This window comes from Pholcus phalangioides, unplaced genomic scaffold (genome assembly GCF_987345545.1).
Source record: "Pholcus phalangioides strain wild (caught in Gottingen) unplaced genomic scaffold, Ppha-v1.0 ptg000039l_1, whole genome shotgun sequence".
Lineage (NCBI taxonomy): Eukaryota > Metazoa > Arthropoda > Arachnida > Araneae > Pholcidae > Pholcus > Pholcus phalangioides.
The window spans coordinates 4,156,769-4,178,419 of record NW_028301625.1 but is presented as its reverse complement, the minus strand read 5'-3'; the positions used below and the strand labels follow the sequence as shown (position 1 = coordinate 4,178,419).

Sequence of the window (21,651 nt, the reverse complement as noted above, 5' to 3'; positions counted from 1 at the left end):
CATGGGCCCACCCGGTCACGGACCGGGAGTCTCAGGAAAAGACGGAGCCTCATAAAACTGAGAAAAGTATCATAGTGAGATCTGATTAAAATTTTCAAGAATTTGCCTGCCCTTACCTCAGAAAAATCACTTGGCCCGGGGGCCCATGATACTCTTAAGGCTGTCCTGTCTATACTGTGTACTGCTGGTGTGTTTTATTGACAAGAAGGTTAGTAACTCGCATCTCACAGCTGTGAGAGCCTGCAACTTTTATCCAACTCAACCACAGACGCTTAGGTATTAGACAGAATTTCAAAAATTGACGTTCACATGCTGATTAATAATGACCAAAATTTTGAATGATTGGGGATATCAACTTGATGATACACAATGATGGTGTACGTGCAAGGTCACATCTCGAGTTACGCCAATTTGAAAGTGGCATTTCCCTGAGTGCATTTTGCAACACCATCACACCAAGCAACACCTACTATGTTTTTGGATGCTGTTCTTTTTATTCACGATCTCACGTAATTCTCGCATTATAAAACCATAAAATTACATCTCTAGTCATTAATTTGACTTCACGTAAAATAATACTAGTGGGCTATCTATCGCGCTATAAATTAGGCTAACCTTTAATGGGTAAGCCTACACAAGTCTTCAGAAAGGAAGCAAATTGTATATAATAGGATAGATTCACCATGAGGGTATCATGGACAAAAGAATAATAAATTTAGCTTCATGGGAAACATACAATCTTCAGCTCATTTGAATCATAAATCATCTGTATTGAAATAGTTAAAATGTCACGAAAACTCATCCATTATTCCCTTATAATACACTATTTCAGCGTGCTGAGTAGCTAAAGCAGTTTTTATTACAATTATCACGCGATAACTAAACGAAGACAGATGTTTCATTTTCCTGGGAAATACGTCACGCAATGGTGCCATCTCAGCTCGCAAATCAGTCAGAAACGCGAAGCGAATGAGGAAAAGCATTTGTTTAATCGGTTCGGATGTCTAATCTTTCTTTTTCTGTTATTTTCCTCACACATTTTTTATGTCTTATCGATCACGTATTCGTGGAAATACCAAATTTTTGAAACAAAAAAAAAAACACGTCCATTTTATGTGTGAGAGTCAACCGTACAAAAATTCTCTCGTGAAGCATTTGCTCAAAAAGAAGTAACTTTGAAAAATAACTAATACGTATTTCTTGAAATAATTTTCCTGGTTTGATATCAATCGTGAAAATAAACAACAAAAATCAGGTGAAACTGCAGAAAAAAGTTGTTGTTACAGTGTTGCCGGGCCCTATGCACTGTATGAAAAAATGTTTTCATGTATGAACGTATGGTCTTTTTGTGGTATTCTACAGTAGACTTAAAATGTAAAAATTCCAAAAAATAAGTTTCATCTCGGGCATGAACCAAGAGGCGTACGAAAGGAGGGACACGGGGTACCCATACTCTACCACCCCAAGGCGATCAAAACTCAAAAATATTTTTAAATATTAAGAATTAAAATATCGAAAGAAAACACACCTTTATATAGCATCTTAATAAATTTCTTTTAATTTGAAATGCTTTTTAAAGGTTAGTAACTCAAAAATCTCTAGAAGAAATTCCTTTTACCCTTTCTCCCCAAACTCGGTGTGCCCACTCGAATTGTCAATCCTGCATACGCCCCCTGCTCATAGGCATCGTAAGTTTTTCAGACCTGTGGGTGCTCAGATTGCGCTTTATGCAGGAAATTGTCATTTGTGTGATATATTTCTGAGGGTGCTCAAACCAGTTCTACAAAAAATGTGGGTACTCGAGCACCCACAGCACCCCCCCGACTCCGACGCCACTGGCCCTTGCTAGAGCCCAGAAGCGTACGCAGGTGGGGTGTGCCCCCAAGCCAGCCAAAAATTAGAAGAAAAAATGAATATTCCGGTAAAAAATTAATGTATAGAAAGTAAATACCTTTTATGCTATATTTCAACCGATTTCTGTCAATTTAAATGCTTTTTGAAGGGTAGTAACTCAAAATTTCTCGGGAAGAAAATTTTTGTGCAGCCTTCAAAGGTCGATCCTACGTACGCCCCTGCTAGAGTCCTGTCAGAATTCTCTATGAAGCATCTCCTAGTAGATAGATTAGTACTTTCAAAGCTCCTAATTTATGTAGTATCTAGGACAGAGATCTTCAACTTTTTTCTAGTCAAGAGCACCCTCACGGCAAGTTTAACATAGGAATGCATGAAATCCGGCTACTTTCAATCCTTGAATGCAATTTGTACAGAGTGTTTAATTGAAATGTTGATCAAGTGCTCAAGAGCACCGAATCGGACACAAGCATCGAGCACTCTGGGTGCTTCAGAGAGCACCGTGGTGCTCGCGAGCAACGGGTTGAAGATGCCTGTGATCTAGGAGATATTGCCCTATGTGGGAGCCATGAAGAAGGGAATGTTTTATCGATCTCTGCACTAAATTAAAGCTTTTCAGTATATGTTCAAGCACAATGCTGTGATGATAGAAACAGCAGCTTTTATTCAAAGAAGGGACCATAAGATAATGAGTTCGTAATTAAAAATCTTGACTGACCCCAACTAACAATAATTCATTATTAGTAGGTTAATTAAATAATTTCTAATTAATTGTATTTTTTTTTATAGGTATTATTAGGGAATATATTCCTTCACTGAGATCACGCATCTCGGTATCCGGCACAATTGTGGAAAACTTGATTGATCGATAATTGCCTGGATGTTCTTGAAAAAGGAGACCAGGGCATATTAGGGGTGAGTTTGAATTTTACTTGAAAATGTATGTACTTTCATACTTGTGTCCCCGTCTAAAACATTGAATATTCTCTTGTTGTCATAATGCAGTGATTTTTAATTGGTCTGAAGCCGGTTGTTAAGGAATTGTCACATATAAACAAATGCACTGTTTTTAGAATTGAAAAAAATCACATCATCATTCATTATTTATAAATCAACAAGAGTATTACCATAAAGTTACACAACTGTAAAAAACAAGAATCAATAACTATTTAACAGTATACAGGGTAGTAAGGAAAGTCGCAAAGCCACATTTTACCGTTGAACCGTTGATCCTAGAGGTATACTTCTAATAAGAAAAGGTATTCAAATTACGTGTAGATCTCAGATATGTCGTCATCCATGTCATTCATATTGCAAGGGGTTGTATACATAATAAAATACAAAAACTAACTTGTTATACGGACACCCTGTCCCCAAAAAGAGTTCTTCTCTCCCTCTATATATATATATATATATATATATATATATATATATACATAGACACAGTTACTACCCTGTACATACAGTTCCACAATTACGAAAGCTAATTTTCTTTACTCATTTTTATAAGGAATTAAAAAGGAATAAAATATTTTAAGGAAACGAATCTCTTACATATTGAAAAGCAATATGATTAATTTACAAAACAGAAATTTTCACGGTTTAATCATTTCACAAATTATACCAAAAACAAATTTTGATTTTACATGACAATATAATGTGAAATTTATTCTGTTAAAAAGGAAAGAAAACGATAAATTTTTTCTATTCAAGGAATGTTTGAGAGGAAGAGCTAATCAAATGCAAGAAACGTCAATGATGCAGTTTTCACCTTCACTTTCAAGAGCCTCAAATGTCTCTATTTCATCTAATTATTCGGTAGAAGAACTGCAAGGTGGTTTGTTAACTTTAATTCACTCTCTTCTCGTTACATCAATTATTTTTTCTAACAAGTTGGTACTTTTTCATCTTTTTGAACACAAGCAAAAAATTTCATGTTTACGAACGCCAGAATTTCCGGGCCTCGTTTTCTTACTGCTTTAATTAGTATATAGAATTTCTATGTATAGAATAGTAAGTTACATTTTCACTCTACAGGGGTTGTTTCACGAAAAGTGTTCAAAAGTAATGAAAACTCTACGGCTCATTTTTGAAAAAAGTGAAATATGAAGTATTAGCTAGAAAAATAGAGGAATTCAGCCGTGAAGATTCATCCCTGTGAAATGATGAGGGCGAAAAAAGAGTTCTTTACACTCTCCTCAGTCAAAAACATTTCAATTAGCGAAATTTGAGCCTCTCAGGGACGGCTTAAGCGAGGGTGCAAGGGGTGCGGCGCACCCGGGTGGCAGGTTGTAAGGGGCGGCCATGGCTCCCACATCCTGAAGCAGGGCCCCTAGGCTGGGATCTTTTACGCCCCCCCCCCGACCAGACTTTCACGGGGCCCCTTTATGATGAATTTATAGCGTGAAAAAAAAAAGTGATTAAAATCACACCGGGCCTCAGGGCTGGAGCCTTGTCAGCCCACCCCTTGTGGGGCCATGGGGGCGACAGCGTAGGCTTTAGTCAAGACCCCCAAAATTTAACACAGTAAAAATTCACATGCCATCACGCTTTTGAGTCATACCTCGAAAAAATTGAGAAAACTTGAGAAAATAAACACAGGGCCTCTGACTGTGTGTGTGTGTGTAATACCAGAAACAAGAATGTAAGCTATCGGGGCGTTCGCGACAGAATCTGTACCCGTGCGGGACTCATTTTTCGCACCTCCCACCTATCCCCCCATAGCCCTACACCCTGCGTGAATGCCCCTAGGCTGGAATCTTTCGCGGGACCCATGCCAGATTTTTCATGGGGCCCCTTTTACAGTTAATTTATAGTGTGAAAAAAAGAAAAATGGTAAGGATTTAGTACCGGGCCCCTCAAGTTGGAGCCCTCTTAGCCTACCCTTGGAGGTCATGCCCCTTCCTCACAACTTATCCAAACAATTTCCTAAAAAAAAACTGTATTTAAAAATAAATAAATATATATATATATAATATATAAAATTTTCCCTTTTTCATCTCGTATTTTGCGCCTCAAGAGCAAACAGAAAACATTTTCTTTGATTTTTTCGTCCACTGGAACTTCTTTTACCCATTCAACTTGGATTTAGCACCCGTCTTGTGCGGCGGCCATGCGGCCGTAATGGGTCGCATACCTAAGCGCCGTCCCTGTACTCTATCACAAGGGGCAAGTGTGCATTTTGGTTCCCTCCCCCAGAATTTGTTCCACAATAGTCACATGAAAGCAAAGGAAAAATTCGGCTTCTCATTTGACCGGTTCCTGGAGTACCAGAAACGTCTTTGAAAAGATTTCTTAATAAAAATAACCTTGTTATATATATCATCTACACAGGATAAGTGATGATGACTCACAAAAATAAGTGCTGTTTCAAGGATTAGGTTATCTGGCATTATTAGGAATGGTAAAATAATTCTGGAACACACAAAAAAAAAAAAACAAGAAAAACTACTTTAAAAGCGGGATGCATGGTCACAAACATTTTGCATGGTAAAAAATGGTGTGCGGCTTTCTTCTGAAAGAAAAAAAATCATGTTTATCTCGAAGTCCCCTTCAATGAAGCTCTGTCAGCCTACTGCCGGGGGCAGCATATGAAATTTCGCACCCGGGCGGCAGGTAAGCTCGAGCCGCCCCTGGCGCCTCTCTTTGTTACCGGAAGAAATTACACCCAACGTAATTGGAGAAATCGGAAAAGATAAAATTCTTCATTTTTTTGTGACTTTTCATAAGCAAAAGTAATTTAAAAGAAATATTGAGAACATCGTGGAAAGAACTTCAACTATCGATATCTCGGCATTTCTATCTTTGAATGTTGCGAGAGTAAATTTCTTTCGGTAGGTATAATAAAAATGAGAAAATTATACAAATTTTCATATGCGTGATTGTGGGGAGGGGGGGGGGCATATATTTCAATTATATTGGACACATGTTATTCATAGGGACACGCACTCTACCACAGGAATCTTCAACCTGTTGTTCGTCAGCACCATGCTGCTCCCTGTCAGGGAGTCCCTGAATAGTCCCATAGCAGCATTAGGATTGAAAAATAAGATAGAAAAATAAGATCATATATAAAATAGAAATCACGAGAACCTACTGGTCGGCAGACATTATTAGTGGTCCACTAAACGAAATCTGTTCTGAATAATAATCAGGGCCGTAGCGTGCCTTCTCGGGGCCCCGGGGCAGATTTTTTTCTTGGGGGGCTATTGAGAGAGTTATGCTCAGAAAAAAGAGCTTGAGGGCCCCCATTTGACTCGGGGTTCCGGGCACTGCCCTGGTTGCCCCAGCCTAGTTACTGCCCCGATAATAATAATTCATTTTCCTAAACATGTTATCATTATTTGGGAGAGTGATATACCATCGAAGTGCAAAAAGTCATGAAAACAATTAGAACTGTAGTCAAACCTTATAAAACCACCACTGTTGATTCTGTGGCTTTATCGATAAACAAGTACGGAGGTTTAAAGAGGCGTTCCCTTTTTAAATTACACTTTCAGAAAACATTCTGCAGAAGATATTCGCTACTAATAAAATATATACCAAACAGTTTTTTTTGCCAAGTTTCAAACCGCAACATTGACTATAAGAAATGATTAAAATAAAATAACTTCGCATTAAATGCACGTGTTTTTTGGCATATTCATTGAAAAGTAAGACATTTCCAGGTGTCAAAGCTTGCAAGACGGAAAAAAGAGGTCTCTGGAATGGACTGCTATACAGGAATAAGGTGGGGGGATTCAAAGGGATCACCCACATTTTTGTCCCAGACAGAAAAGATAAAAATTAATTAGATGGATTCTATAAAGGATTAAGAATCTCGCTCTCCACTTGTTAATACAAGATATACAGTTGACTGGATTTCCAGTCAACTGTATATCTTGTATTAACAAGTGGAGAGCGACATTCATGTCATATATATAGCCATCTGGTGGCTCGTCGTCCATGAGCTATTAGCTGATCGGTTTCACCGTCCATTGCACGGTTCCGTTCGGCATATATATACGCTCTAGCGAAGGAAAATCTCTATCTCCTCTGTAGCTTAGTGGTCAGAGCACTCGTCCGGCAATCGAGGGACCCGGGTTCGACTCCCGGTAGAGGCAGAGATGAGTTTTTTCCTTCCTTAAAAAATTGACATCTAAAATAATAAATATCTTATCACAAAAACATCATCAGAACATGCCAGAATTTCCTCGTTAATGATGGAAGAAACACACCACCTATTTCGTCAGCTTGGACAGGCTTTATTAACCTCAGTCGTGAAAAAACTTTCAACACTTTACAACAGATGGCTCCCCAATTCGCATCCAAAGACCACTCGGACGCAGCAAATACAAAGGCGAACTCTTCGGACGACCAGACGTAAACATCACTCTTCATTCGTGTGAGTTCTGACCACGAGGTCCTGATGACGGCTCTCCATTGAAGAGCCGAAACGCGTCGACCATTCGACCAGTGTGATTTATTTGTCTTAAAAACGTGGCAATTTTTGTGTAAAATAAAAATAAATATCTTCACAACATCCAGTCAACTGTATATCTTGGATTAAGAATCAGCTGATATTCACAGCTCAAAATTATATTCTGGAGCAATGTTATTTTTTATAAAATAACAAGGCAAAAACTCCGTCAAAACTTAAAATTTCAAAAAAACCGGAAATATAACAGAAATAAAAAACGGTATGCAGGGTTAGCATTGCTAGGTCACGGGAATATTTTTAAGACGGAAAAATAACTAAAAAAAACCGCCTGGATTTCAGTGAAAGTTGTCCATGTTAGAGAATATTACAGTTCCTTTTCTATGAATTCTATTCCGTTGAATGAAAAATATTTTAAACTGAGTTAAGGGTTTTAATTTCAATTTAGACCTCTCATTGCAATTGCGAGAATTTTCATAAATTTTTTTATAATTTAATTATAAAAAGGATCAAAAAGGAGAGAATGGAAATTTTTTATCTACTATTAAAAATCTCAGAAAAGATGTTTCTCCCAAAAGAATCGTCACCGAACTACAAAATGGTTATACTTGTGTTTTTTTTTTACTTCAATCATAAGAAAACTTCATTAAAAAGTTTACAAATTGTGCCATACTTTTAGGTCATTAAAAAGAGCAAAAATTTCGAAAATAAGCTGGACACTCCCAGAATTAGGAAAAATGAGCTGAAATTCCCAGAGTTTCAGAAAATATGCAAAAAATTCTTAGAATTTCGGAAAATGAGCTGGACACTCCCAGAATTAGGAAAAATGAGCTGGACACTCCCAGAATTAGGAAAAATGAGCTGGACACTCCCAGAATTAGGAAAAATGAGCTGAAATTCCCAGAGTTTCAGAAAATATGCAAAAAATTCTTAGAATTTCGGAAAATGAGCTAGAAGTTCCCAGAATTCCGAAAAATATGCAGAAAATTCCCAGAATTCCGAAAAATATGCAGAAAATTCCCAGAATTCCGAAAAATATGCAGAAAATTCCCAGAATTTCGGAAAATAAGCAGAACATTCCTAGAATTTCGGAAAATGAGCTGGAAATTGCCAGAATTACGGAAGATGAACTAGAAATTCCCAGAATTTCGGAAAATAAGCGGGAAATTCCTAGAATTTCAGAAAATATATGCAGAAAATTCCCAGAATTACGGAAGATGAACTAGAAATTCCCAGAATTTCGGAAAATAAGCGGGAAATTCCTAGAATTTCAGAAAATATATGCAGAAAATTCCCAGAATTTCGGAAAATGAGCTGGAAATTCCCAGAATTACGGAAAATAAGCGGAAAATTCCTGGAATTTCAGAAAGTGAGCTGGAAATTCCTAGAATTTCGCAAAATATGCAGAAAATTCCAAGAATATAGGAAAATGACACGGAAATTGCCAGAATTTCGGAAAATGAACAGAAATTGCCAGAATTTCGGAAAATGAACAGAAAATTCTTAGAATTTCGGAAAATGAACAGAAAATTCTTAGAATTTCGGAAAATGAGCTAGAAGTACAAAGAATTTCGGAAAATGAGCTAGAAGTACAAAGAATTTCGGAAAATGAGCTAGAAGTACAAAGAATTTCGAAAAATAAGCAGAAAATTCCTAGAATTTCAGAAAATATGTAGAAAATTTCCAGGATTTCGGAAAATATGCAGAAAATTCCCAGAATTTCGGAAAATGCGCTGGAAATTCCCAGAATTATGGAAAATAAGCGGAAAATTCCTAGAATTTCGGAAAGTGAGCTGGAAATTCCTAGAATTTCTCAAAATATGCAGAAAATTCCTAGAATTTCGGAAAATATATGCAGAAAATTCCTAGAATTTCGGAAAATATATGCAGAAAATTCCTAGAATTTCGGAAAATGAGCTGGAAATTCCCAGAATTTCGGAAAATGAGCTGGAAATTCCCAGAATTACGGAAAATGAACTAGAAATTCCCAGAATTTCGGAAAATGAACTAGAAATTCCCAGAATTTCGGAAAATAAGCGGAAAATTCCTAGAATTTCGGAAAATAAGCTGGAAATTCCTAGACTTTCCCGTTCACTCCCCCCCCCCCTTTCATCCAGGAGCAAGACTCTTTCTCTACTTATTGAATGGAATTTAGTCAAAAGTAAATTTATAATGAATATAAATAAAAATTGATCTGATCTGGATGTGCGGGTCAGGCAGGAATCCAGACAGGAGAATATGATCATCCTTCCCAAGAGCCGAATTAAGTCGGAAACATTTGCACCGTAAAATATGGGACGATTCAATGAGGGAACCTAAGTAATAAATCGCCCCTCCTAATGTATCCCCCTGGATTCGTGTCGATCCTGAGCCAAAGTTCAGTAAACGTCCTCCTTAAATATGGGGGCTCTACAGAAGGGGAAGGGTACCTAACTAAGATACTCCGGGGTCACAAACTTAACTGGGAATAGCAGTTTATTTTCGCGCCTACTTGCTCGAGAAGATCATTGTATGTGATCTCATCCATGTAGTCCTTCAATGGGCATAAGGCCCTGAGTCATGCCTGGATGGGCCCGTGTATTAAGATGGTCCTGATTTTAATGGGCAGCTCTGTTGGATTCTGATAGTAGTCACATTTTTTCCATTTCAATGCTTCATTTCTCCACAGCTCTCTGTGGCCCAGTATCTACCCCTCATAGTTCCCCTTTCGCCTGATTTTCACTCGTGGCCCACCTTAGAATATCCCAGGGTCACAAGGGGGCCATATGGCTCCAGGTTGAGAACCACTGGTTTAGATGACCACACATCCCGTAATTTACAGGAAATTCCCGTATTTTGACGTAATTTACTAGATTACTACTTAGTACAGAAAAAAATTATTTGGAAAAGATTAGAAAAACAACTAACACAAAACAACTAGATGGTATTTTTCCTACTAAATGGCCGAAAAAAAGACCAAATATAGTGAATAGAAATATAGTGAAAAATAAAAAAATATAATTCTTTTTGTGAGTGAATGAAAGAATAAAGCATATTTATCAATATTGAGATTAAGTCTATTAAGTATACACCATTCGTGAAGTAAAGACAACTCATTTTGTAAACAATAACATACATCAATACAATCAATACTTTTAAAAATCTTCAAATCATCAGCAAATAGTAGACAATTTTTGAAAAGTGCGGTTAGATCATTGATAAAAATGATAAATAACAATGGGCCTAAGACAGATCCCTGAGGTACACCAGAACTAGCAACAAAACCTTGGCTTAAATTGGATTTATAGGATACATACAACACTCTATTGGATAAGTAGGAAGTGAATCAATTCACTAAGTCAGAGTTAAAACCGATTTTACTAATTTTGTTAATAAGAATTCCATGATCGATATGATCAAAAGCTTTTAACGATAAAGTATCGCCCATACTTTACACGAGGACAGTACGTGTACACGCTAAGTTACATAACAAGTTCTCAAAAAATAAGAAATTGTGATTCTGATCTTTTTTTGTGATTCTGTTCTTTTTTCGTGGTTCTGTTCTTTTTTTGTGATTCTGTTTTGTTTTTTGTTTTCTACCTCCCCTGAAAATTTGTAGTGAAAACCTCTAAAAGTTTTGAATCATCCTGTATATGCGTATACTGTTAGATAATTTAATTTGAAACCATAATTTATAAATTACACAACCCGGCTACTAGTAAAAAGGGCCCTTTACACACTTATTTTGATGCATATATTTTGTATAGGCTTGCGTGGATCCGAAAAAAAAAATTCTGACGATAGTATATAAAATGTAGATTTTTTCGTATTCCGCAATCTTCGCATAACAATCGTACTGGTTTCCCGCGTTCTAGCTTTTTCAAAAGATCAACTCTTTCACATACACTTGAAGTGTTGTGTTTCTGTTCGCAGCTTCAGCACTTGATGTTTTGGGCAGTGGCGTCGGGATTGCTGAAGGGTACTCGAGCATCCACGGAAATGACGAGTCCGAGCTAAATTGTCAATTGCGATTTCGAAAATGTATTTTCTATTGATGGGAAGTTTCTCTAACATGTACAATAAGCATCTCATTCATTATTTGAAATAGTGAATAAGGGTGCGCGCATAGTTCGTCCGTGTTTCCGATCCAGGTAGCGGGCGTGGTTTAGGCCCCTTTCACACAGAGCGGGTGCGGACGCGGGTCCGCATACCCTTTCACACGAGCACTAAAGATGCGGGTGTTTCGCCCGCATCTTTAGTTTGAAATTCGTGCATAAAAACTTTTTATTTTCGTAATTTTTGTAATTATTTTTCTCCTTCACCCCTGATTCAGAGTGCCCATAGGCAGCCTAGAGGCATTCTTTGGTGGTTTAGTCTAGAGCTCCATAGAATATGGGTATAAGGATGTCTTCATTCAGATCCTCACAAGTAGTCGATATGAGAAAATGTCTTAAAATATTTTCAAAAGATTTTGAAAAAAATCAGTCTTTTCGGAAAAATATCAAAGAAAAATTCCAAAAACATCTAATGTTCGAAAAATCCAATCCAAAGCATTCGATGTTCCAAAAAAAATAATTCAGGGGATATCAAAGAATTTGCAAGTAGGAAAAAAAGGGGAGGGGTGGAGACTTTCAAAATGTCTGTGCTTAGAAATATTCACATCACAATTCTGTCTTAGGCCGGGATTACACTATAAAAGTTTGATAAAAGTTCGTTTATAAAACTTGAAAAATGTAACCAATAGGCCGATCAGTTAAGTTCGCTCGAATGTAACATGTGTTTATTGGTTACAGTTTTCAAGTTTTATAAAAGAATTTTTAATAAAAGTTTTATAGGGTAATACCAGCCTTAGGCCGGGATTACGTTAAGAGTTTTGTAGAAGCTCTTTGATAAAACGTGAAAAATTCAAGCAATAAGATCATCGGTTGCATTTGTTTGAATGCAACCGATGCACCTATTGGTTGTATTTTCAACTTTTATGAAAGATATTTTATAAAACTTTATAGTGTGATCCCGGCCTTAAGTCCAGATTACACGATAAAAATTTTATAATAATTCTTTTAAAAATGCAACCAATAAGCTGATCGGTTGCATTTGCTCGAATGCAATCGATAAATTTATTGGTTGCTTTTTTCCAGTTTTATAAAATAACTTTCATAAACCTTTTAGAGTGAAATCCCATCCTTAGATTAGTCACGCCTAAAATATAAAATTTTTATTTTTTTTTTAAGTTTATAGACTGAATATCGAGTAAAATATACTTGTAGGTATCGGGGGAACCACCAAAAATATTCAAGTGCTTAGGGCCTCCAAACGTCTTAATCCGGCCTTGAGTGAACGCCGTACGTGGATAACATTGCTTATAATAAAAGTATTTTTTTTTTAAAGTTTAAAAAAATTAAAAGATTAAAAATTTAAAAAATAATAAATATTTAAAATAACTTCAAATATTTAAAATAACTTCAAATATTTAAAATAACTTCAAATATTTATATTTTTTAAATAATTTTAAAAATTTAAAAACAAAAAAATTAAAATTTTTAAATTAAATTTAAAAGTTATTAAAGCATGTAGTCAGTTATATATTCGTAATGAACAGAACGGCTTATAATTTTGGTCCCGTCAGTGGCCGTTGTTGACAAGTTTTATTGTATAAAATTGTAAATTATAAACAAAAGGCAGTTAAAGTTGCTTTATGTCCATCTCAAAAGGAAACGGAGGGATAGGCGTGTATGGGTACATCCTATTGATGAACAGGGACCTTCATATGGTGTCATAAGTGTATTTATGGCAAATACATATATATATAATTTAAAAAAATCCGTGCGAATTCATCTTTAAAAAGTAGCCAAAGATGCGGACGAATTCGCTCCGCATCCGCATCGTGTGAATAGCTCCGAATAACCCAATTGTCAAAACTTCTATGTTAATGGTTTTGACACATGCGGACGATGTCCGGACCCGCATGAACATTTCCTAGGTGCGGGGAAATTTCTGCTCGTCTGAAAGGCTCAGTATATTCCAATTGTTAAAACTTCTCGCGGACCCGCGTCCGATCCGTGTGAAAGGCCTCTACTCGTACCGGGAGGCACACAATTCCATACCCTACTCAGATTTTACCATGGGATACGCTCATTGGCTAAAATCAATATTACGTCATGAAAGATCGATGGAAATTCTTAAGTTCTAGAAATTCTAACTCCAAACCTATCTCGTGACGTAGCAGGGTTGGTAAAAAAAACAGGTTTTTTTGGTTTAAACTGGTTTTTTGTTTTAAATAGTATTAACATTAAAAACAATAAAATTTCTGAAAAATCATTCAAACTTCTAATATAATTAATTAAAATAAAATGTTTATTAATGTAATTAACACTATTCCCATATAAATTAATCAATAAATATTTCTTACATTTTAACAAAAACCAACTTTTGCTATTTAATTATTTTTTGCTTAACTCAATGGATTCAGTGGCGTCGGAGCCGGGGGTGCTGTGGGTGCTCGAGCACCCACGGAAGTTTGTAGAATGGGTCCGAGCACCCACAGAATTGATTCAAAAATCGAAATTTCCTACATGAATTTCAAGATGGGCACCCACAGATTCGAAACGCTTCCGACGCCCTTGAATGGATTACTGCGCGTTTGAAAATTCTTTTAAATGTTATTATTAATCATATAATATATAAAGGTTTTTTCTCCAGTTACTTTCAGCATACTTAATTAGGAAGCTATTTTTCAAAAACTAATAAAAATTAGGTGAATATAATGTATTTAATGAAGCATAAATAATGCAGATTAATTAGCAATGATTTACGGTATACCGGGTGATTATAACTAAGGTTCTGATTTCAAAACACTAAAAAAAGAACGATTGTCAGAATGACTTGAAAATTGGCATGAATATTCCTGAAAAAATGCAATTTTATTTGGTAAAGGGGAAAAAATACTTAAAAATGTAAAATTAAAATGACATCATCCAACATGTGGGAAATTTGCTAGCAGAATGGAAACAATAGACAATTCATGGCAAAATGATAACTTAATTATAGCATTACACGATTTCATAATTCATGGAAACATCACAAAAAACGAAGTAATTGAACAAATAACTACAACTTACTTGAGAAATGTTAAATATGTTATCCACCTTGTTCTGGCTATGAGGTTGAAAGCACAAAAATTCTTGTTCAACAACAGATCAGAGTATGATCATGTGCTATGGTCATGATGTGGATGTGCTTGCAATTCAGCTTTATTAAACCAAACGCGCCCCCTCGTTAATATTCCTGAGGAACTTCTAACATATAAGGGATGTGCTGGAGATTGCAATTCACCAAATTTTACAATCTGACCATTGTTTATAACATTTTGAGGTACCCCCCACAGCCAGAAGTTGAAAGGGTTAAGGTGCATCCTGTCAAAATGGGTCTTCAGCAGCTGCTTTGCTGGTATTGCAAAGTGCATCTTGATAGAAGTTCTATTTACACACTGATGTTGTGGAAGTTCCGAAATGATGTGGTTGCACAAAATAGATTATACTGCTGGCCAAGTACAGCATCAGTTATGTACAGTTATATCTACTTGCACATTTTGCACTACTTGCACTTTTTTTTCTTTTTGAGAAAGAAACTTCCATTGCTTCAGAAATATCCATGCAAATTTTTAAGTCATTCTGACCAGTACTTATTGTATAGTTTTGGAATCAAAACTCTTAAATTATAATCATCCTGTATATAGCTGATTATTTTTCATAAATCTGTTACTACTATACAGTAGAACCTTGATTAACTGGGCTTAACAGTGTGTGAGAAAGTATAAAAGAAACAACTATATTGAATATTAAGACTGGGAGATATACAGTAGATGTGCTACTTCTTATGGGAAAGAAAATGAAAATGTATGTGAGGTAATGTTCCTAATGTAACTACTAGTACACTAGTCTTTGTCCTTTAAGGACAGCTGGTGTCTTTATTGGATTATAGGACTATCTGTGTGCCCCTAGCATGATGGTGTCACTACTGTTGCTGCTTCTTTGTGAAGGGAAAAAGAAACCTGTGAGATAATATACCACTACATTTAGATGTGTGATGCAATCCTTATTCATGAATTTGCTTAAGATATAGAGCATCAGAATGTAGACAAAGGTTAGAAAATGTTGTAAGAATGAGAAATTTTGGCTCTCGTATGTATAACTTTAAATAACTAAGATACTTCATATGAAAAAAAATATATATTCTGGCCACTTTTATGAGACTTTTTGAAAAAAAACCACTTATAAAATCTTATGTCATTTAAAGATATACCATCAGAATGTACCCCAAGGATATAAAATGTGGTAAAAATGAAACATTTTGGCTAATAATGAACCAATATGATATTTTTCAAGGAAAAAAAATTATATTTAGACCACTTTTATTTGATTTTTTGAAAAAACCCACCAAACAACACTGTGACGTAGTAGCCAAAGACCCGAACTATAGCCACTAGAATAAGGGAATATTCCTTACATTGATACACCTTTATCAAGTCACCTTAGTTCAGCTCTTCGGCTACCACGTCATGAGATAGGTTCGGAGTTAGAATTTCCCTCGATCTCGGGGCTAACTCTCTTTCTCGTTAGCCCCGCCTCGATCTTGAATGACGTAATTGTAATCTTCGCCAATGAGCGTATCCCATGGTAATATCTGGGTACATTATGGAATTGTGCGAACGGGGCTTATCCGGAAAGAACAATTCTTTCCGGGGAATTTTCTGCTTCTCACAGCCGGTTCGCGTAACGTTATGCAAATGAACACGGAGTGATCCTCTATTGCCATTGGTGCGATTGCTAACTATTGCCGGAATAGGAAACACCGAAAAAATTTTCCCGTTAGTCGTTTGGAACCTGAAAACTAAAAAGTTGAAATTCAGGTTTTTAACCAATCGGAAACACGCACACACTAAGTGCACACCTTAATGCTCCGTTCACATGGGAAATAGAAAAGGCGGGTTTAAAACTTCGCTTCAAGAATTTTCACCAATGACTGCTCTCCATATCTTTCCTTATGAAGGAAAAAAGTCGTCAAACGGGTGCTAGAACTCCCAATGCTACCGCAATATTTGCACGTGTGAACGGGGCTTAACACTAGAAAGACGGGATGGGGTCAAAATGACCCCCCATAGGTTTTTTTGCAATTTTTGGTTACCTTAATGTCGTAATCACGGTATATCATTTTTAATACATAAATATAGTTATAACACAAAAAAACAAAGGGTGAAACCACTGATCTGTTAATATATTTTGTTTTTATTTAGCACTCAAAGCATTCTGTACAAATCACCTCTCTCGATGCACATTTGCCTCACACTGGGTTTTTTTTGCATTGCGTACAAGATTGAAGTGTTTTATTGGATGTGCACTTCCTTCTCACTTGGCATTTCTGTCGTTTTTTGTCTTCATCAATAGGTGTTTTGCATATTATCGCATTTTGAATTGTAGTTTTCAAGTTTAAATACTCAGCACGGAGTTCCTCACATAGCTGCAATATGTAAGTTTTCCAGTGATCTTTTTTTTTCCTGTCATTTGTTTGTACAAAATCCAAGCATTTATCGCTGATATATCCAAAATGTTAGAAAATACATGCATTGGCTAACGACGACTTCCAGTCTTAGTCGTTTATAATCGTACCATTTGATCCACGATGTCGACATCACATATTCAGTTTCGTTATTATAGGCAACTGTTTCTGTGGTCTTTTTTCGACAAGGTAATCATTTCTCACGATTTTACGTTTCTTATTTCTCAATGGCGTTCTATTTTGTACCAACTGATGCACCATTGGAGAAATAATTTTATTTTGATTTAAATCTTCGTCATCAGAACCGCTACTTGCTTCTCCACAGTTCGGCATAAGGTAGATCTCGTGCTCTTCTGCACTTTCATCATCACTGCTTCTAGAGTTTCTCTCATCTAATCTTTGCAACTCCTGGAGTATTTCTTCTTCAGTAGATATACGTTTTCTCGCCATTTCTAAACTGGTTGAAATGACACGTGCACTCAAATTTTCTACGTCAAACTACAAACAATTTATCGGATAATATGGAAAGAATGCTTGACAAAAACCAAAAATTACACACCTGCTGACGGACACTTGCAGATAAGAATGGGAAGAAAAGAAAGGTCACACAGAAGGTCAAATGCAAAAAAAGACTTTCAGAAGGATTATAACTTATTTAGAAATCAGTTGTGACGATAACAGTAGTATTTACCGCATAATGTGCTAGGATATAAGGAAGGGGTCATAATGACCCCCTTCCGTCTTTCTAGGTATATCCGCTCGTATCTTCGTTGTTAAAAAAGATAACGAAAAAAACTTTGGTATACAATAAGAACATGCTGATTCAGGAAAAGTCGGAAAATTTCAGGTGGTTCGGTTTATTTTTAGCAGAGATATGCAAGCTTAAACAGCGTGCAGGGTCATAAAGACCCCCGTCCGTCTTTCTAGTGTTAAGATGCGTTTGAGAAATTCCCTGATGCATTTAAGGTGGACTCAAACTTGTTGAAGAATTTTAACCCAGAACCTTTAACCTACATATTTTTCGGGGCAAGAGTGGGAAGATACTTCTCTACCACCATGGCGATTAGTCACGTCCGCGAGGCTCGATCTCGAAGAACAGCAACGAAAAGTTCTTTTACTATCGGACCGGAGGTGATAGATGGCACCTCAACATGCCTCACCCAAAGTCCCCTCTGTCCAAGACGAGGACGGAAGTAAAACATTACTTCCTCTAGAGAGAAAGATTTCTGGCCTAACTCGATCAGTAGTAAATTGCTGTAAGACGACATGATCGGAGTTCGTGGGAAGAACCTAGTTTCGGGTGTAAAGGTAAAAACCCTGGGCCGCAACTAGAAACGAAAATTTACGGGCCCAGTACCCATTTTGGCGAAGCGCCCCCTCCAACTCCCTTCCCAATTTTTAAGGGAAATAAACTCAGAGGCCTTCCTGGTCCAGCACCCGGGTATCAGACCACTGCCAACTCAACACTTGAATTGAGTCACCCGTGACCAGCCCCGAGTATACCGGGAGAGATACCCACGTCAATAAGGAACTTGAGAAGAGGAATGTTATTAAGGCTCACATACGCACTTTGATGAATAAATTTCCCATACTTTCCCAGTCAAATTTAGAGAATTTCTCCGCAAAAAGTTTGTGAAGTTTTTTTTTACCAAAAAAACCAGTTGCTTTTTTTTTGTGAATCTTCAAAACATTTACACATTTTTTTAAATTTTAGGGTCACTGTTGACATTCAACAAGAGAGAATTGTACCTTTTCTTTAAAATTTTTACTTTATGGCTTTCCTCTCCTCCACTATACATGCAGCTTTCTTTTTTCTCTCTGTATTGTTCACTTTTCAGGAACTTTCAGATAATTATGACATAATTACACAACAACTGTCTAAATCACCATGGGATCATAAGGATACAATAAATTATTATAAATTGTTATAATATAGTTACTCACTAATTTCCCTTTGCAATTTACCTTGTGTTCTTTAATGTTGTGACCCCATGTGTTGTTGTAAAAGCTATATGTGATGACTTGTGAAGGGTTTCCAAAGTGTATACCCGTAAAAACCTTATCCAAGAGGTACATTACCATGTGACCGAGTAAGAACTATTCTCAAAATGTGCCATAGCTCTTTAAATCTGCCATAATCTTTGTCAACATAAAGTTGCAGAAAATACATAAATTTTGTTTCTCACTCAAAAATCCAGAAAAATATATCTTTTCTCTCATCCCCTATTATAACTATGTTGACAAACTCAGAGAATTGGTTCTGCTCGATCTGTTGACAATACTGACGATAAGATCATCCATCACTGGATTAGGATAAACTAAGAAAAGCCAATTGAAACAAAGAAACGTGTTTTCAAACAGAAAAATCTATCAAAAAAATTGTTAATTACAATTTTTTTTCATGATTTGACTTTCCATGTAACTTCTGTCAGCAATGTCAATATGATGTCATAGTTTTTTGGTTTACCTTTTGATATCAGAGATGTCTATTTGAAATTCAACAGAAGTTCACGCGTAGATAATTTCCAGGTTTTATAACAAATATGTGAGACTTTCCCTGAAAGTTTTTTAGCAATAATGAAATTTGAAAATTCGATATTTTCCCTGATCCGTAAGAACCCTTGTTGTTCTTCTCCGTGATAATGCTTACCTCCATACCACAGACACTCCTTCACAAGTTCAAATGGAATCGCCCCAATTTTAACTTGTGCAGAATTTTCTATATCTATGTTGCAATGGTAGGGCAAGCTTGGAGAATGCCATTTTTTTTCTGTACTGCATTAACATTTGTGGCAGCTTCTTATGGGATGATATAAGAAAAACTGTGGCAAAGGTATAACAAATACCTTAATTGAAACCTGAAACGCCATGTAGAAAATCAGCTGAGAGTAACTACATTATATACATGATAAAATTTGTGTTTGCATATATTAATTTTTAGTCCCATTTCAATAAAGGTTGAAAAAATGAAAACAACACAACCTGTGTGTATGTGATATACATATATGAAATGTATATCTCAATATTGTAACAACATTTTTATCTTCTTTTACTTAGAGAAAATTGGTGAACTTCGAAAGCAACACAATCATAATGTGGGGGAATTCCTGAAAGTGCAAAATCTTCAACGGGAACGAATGATACAGAACCTAGAAGAAAAACTGGCTGAAAGGAGGAGTAGGAGAGAGCAAAAAGTTGAACAGTTCACACCAGTGTCAATATGAAACCGATAAAAGGCAAAAAATTATGATTTTGTGTTAAATAATGATAATTTGTGAAACACCATTTTGGCAACAAAAAAAAACATTTTTTATTTTGACTTTAATATACAGTGAGATCTTTTGATAATACACACCCATTTGACCAAAATTTTTGTCTATTAACAGGGAGTGTTTGTTAATAGATAGTGAAATACACTGAAGCCTTGTTGCGCAGGATTTATTAAGTGTCTGCTAATAGTGGCTGTCCATTATAGGAGGTTACACTGTTTTATACATAATTTCTAATATTTTGAACAAGTTATCAAAATACAAAATGTAGGTTAATATTTTTTTACACTATGTGCGCCAATGTTTGAATTAACAAAATATTCAGTTCTAAATTCTTTCTAATCTGCAAGCTTTACACAAGTAATGACTAGGAAAAAAATTAATGAAAATCTCTGAACAAAATTGATGAAAATCTCTGAACAAAATTAATGAAAATCTCTGAACAAAATATTTTTAATCCTTGTGAAATGATTTTTACACATATTTTTGTGTTTTATAGATTAAGTTATTTTTTCCTACAGAATACTTAGAAGTGAATCTGTGAAAAGCTGGCATGATTTAACTTCATCATAACTACACTTATCATGCAGAAGTATATTTTAAACACAGGAATATTCTGTTTCAAGTGCTTCTTAAAAGTTTATATTAAATTTGTAAAAATACATATGGAAACATATTCTTCCCATTAATAAAGTTATTTTATACTGTACAGACCGTTCAGTAGAAATTATTTTAAATGGATTTGAGAATTCACCAGATTGTTTTGTTTCTTTTACAAGTTTCGGTTAGGATATACAATATTATTTGCAAAAATATTTATACAGTATTTAATATTTCAGATTATTCAAAAATATTTTGATTTTCCTGCTTTGAATAAAGAGAATTTTTTAATGCATTATAGCTTACAGAATTTGCAGCAAGATTGAGATAGAATTCAATGGCAAAGAAAAAGTACACAACGACAACAAAAAAACTGTCCTCCTCCCATTCTAGTCTAATTTTCTTGACAAACCTTTTCCCTAATTTGCTGCTTGGCCCCTTGTAAATACGCCTCTGGGGATCAGTTACATATGTACCCTTGTCGCTACTTGTATTGTGAAGACCCAGATTCGAACACCACTGGTGGCATAGTCGGTGGTCAGCTGAAGTTGGTTTTCTGTGGTTTCCCAACTTTGAGGCGCAAATGTGTGTGAGGGATATCCCCATTAAAAAGTCTTGCACACAGAGAGTATAAGGCTGACAATGGTACAAATATTCAATCATTAAAACTTCACTCATAGTTTGAAGAATAGAAGACAGTACTAAAAATTCAAGCACAATACTACAGGGTGATGCAAAATGAACATTATGGTTTAAATGCTTTATAACTTTTTTATTTTTGAATAAATTGTTAACATTATTCTGCCAAAATACAGCATATGAATGGAGAATATTGTTAACTTAAATGTGAAAAAGTACGTCTCGCACAGGTGTCGCCCATTTTCCGCTTCACAAAGTCGTGCTCTTTCCAACACATGTTGCATGACTTTTCGCAAAATTTCAGGGGTTATGGCACGGACTTCATTGCAAATATTGTTTTTC

At 35.9% G+C, this 21,651-nt stretch overlaps 1 long non-coding RNA gene across 1 annotated transcript in view; it reads left to right on the top strand.

Moving 5' to 3' along the window:
• LOC149065472 (uncharacterized) overlaps positions 1–20,781 on the top strand; it is a 35,380-nt gene extending 14,599 nt beyond the window's left edge. The window contains exons 2-4 of the long non-coding RNA XR_016195626.1: positions 2,641–2,766; positions 3,565–3,685; positions 19,859–20,781. This is a non-coding gene — a long non-coding RNA (uncharacterized LOC149065472). The remainder of the gene's footprint in view (positions 1–2,640; positions 2,767–3,564; positions 3,686–19,858) is intronic.
• Positions 20,782–21,651: the final 870 nt, after the last annotated feature.